Source organism: Crinia signifera, chromosome 4 (assembly GCF_055691185.1).
Source record: "Crinia signifera chromosome 4, ASM5569118v1, whole genome shotgun sequence".
Taxonomy (NCBI): Eukaryota; Metazoa; Chordata; class Amphibia; order Anura; family Myobatrachidae; genus Crinia; species Crinia signifera.
Window position 1 is genome coordinate 96815875 of NC_139220.1, and position 1670 is coordinate 96817544.

At 40.4% G+C, this 1670-nt stretch overlaps 1 pseudogene; it reads right to left on the reverse strand.

Moving 5' to 3' along the window:
• Nucleotides 1–343: 343 nt before the first annotated feature.
• LOC146076139 (5S ribosomal RNA) lies at nt 344–463 on the reverse strand (annotated as a pseudogene).
• Nucleotides 464–1670: the final 1207 nt, after the last annotated feature.

Consider the following 1670-nt stretch of genomic DNA (forward strand, 5'->3'; position numbering starts at 1 on the left):
TATATAGCAGCGGAAGTTAATAATTATAATATAACAAAGTGTTTAATAAAGTGTTTAAATATAGTGAGCGATGGATAGAATATTTATATGATTAATAGAAGGTGCTTATAAAGACTCTGGTGTGAGTGAACCAAGTGATTATACTTAGTTTTATTTTGATAAGTGTCTATATAAGACATTTTATTCGTGAGAGATTAAGGTAATGAGTGACAGGCATAAAGGCATAAAGGTGGGATATATGAAGAGGTGAGCAAGAGGATGAGTGTGCCCAAGGGGTAAAAATGTGTGTGAACTGAGCCTTGGTATTTTCGTATTGTCCTTATCCCGAGGTTCCTTGTTTCATTTATTACAGTACCCATTCTTCTCAGGTAGTCTCCTGTCCTGATACTGGACAGGCCCAAACACTGCTTGGCTGCCAAGATCGGACGAGATTGGGCATTGCCAGTGTGGTATGACTGTAATGTTTTTCGGTTCTGGAATCCTCTTGGACTTGAATACCTATTTGCTCAGAGAGTAGCCATGGTGTATAAAAGGGGGAAGGGATGAAGAAGAGAAGGGAATACAAAGAGGGTGGAGTGGGGAGGGGTGTGCGTGTGTGGAGGGAGTACAGAGGGATAAGGTTCATCTCATGGGAGGGTTACAGGACCTTTACAGGAACGGAGCAATTTCGTATCCCTCATTTAGACCATTAGGGTGTAGTGTCTGCAGCTGAAATATCCAATACATCTCCCTTTGGGAAAGTTTCTTCGCCAGATCGCCTCCCCTTTCTCCCAGCTGGACATGTTCGATAGCTTTGAATGTCAAATCTTCCGGGTTGGATTTGTGGGTTGCTGAGAAATGTCTGGGAACTGCATGATTGTCCAGTTTGTTTTTGATACTCCTTACGTGCTCTTGAATCCTAATTTTTAATGGACGCTTGGTTTTCCCTACATATTTCTTTCCACATGTACATTCCAGTAGGTATATAACAGAAGTAGAGTTGCAGTTCATGAAGTCCTTAATCTGGAATTCATTCTTGTCCCCGGTGTCTGTAAAATGTTTTCTATTTGGATGGAGGTACTTGCAAATCACACATTTTCCGCATTTATAGGATCCTTTGCATTTGGGTAATTTTGAGGAGGGCTTAGACGTTTTCAGCATACTAGGTGCTAATAGGTCCTTTAGGTTTTTCGATTTCCTGTAAACGATGTCCGGTCTTGAGGGTAGGATTTCTTTAAGGATTGGGTCCATCAGTAAGATCCCCCAGTGATTTTGTATGGATTTTTTAATTGTGTTTTCGTGTCGATTGTAGGTAGTAATGAATGCTACCGATTCTCTCTTATCCTCTTCCTTCGTTTTATATGTTAATAGTGACGTACGGCTCGTGTTTCTTGTCTTTTCTGCTGCTTTTTCGATAAGGCCCGCTGGGTATTCTTTTTCCATGAATCGCTGACCATACAGGGTGAGTTGTTCTTCTAGATCTTCCTGTTTACTACAGTTGCGTTTAATTCTGTGGAATTGAGAATATGGGATGTTTTCTTTCCATTTCTTCAGATGATTACTTTTGTGGTGTAGGTAACTATTTTTGTCCACGCTTTTTACGAAATTCTTGGTTATCACTTTGTTATTCTCGTGCGTCAGGATCAGGTCCAGGAATTCTATGTATTCTTGCTGTATATTGGAAGTGAATT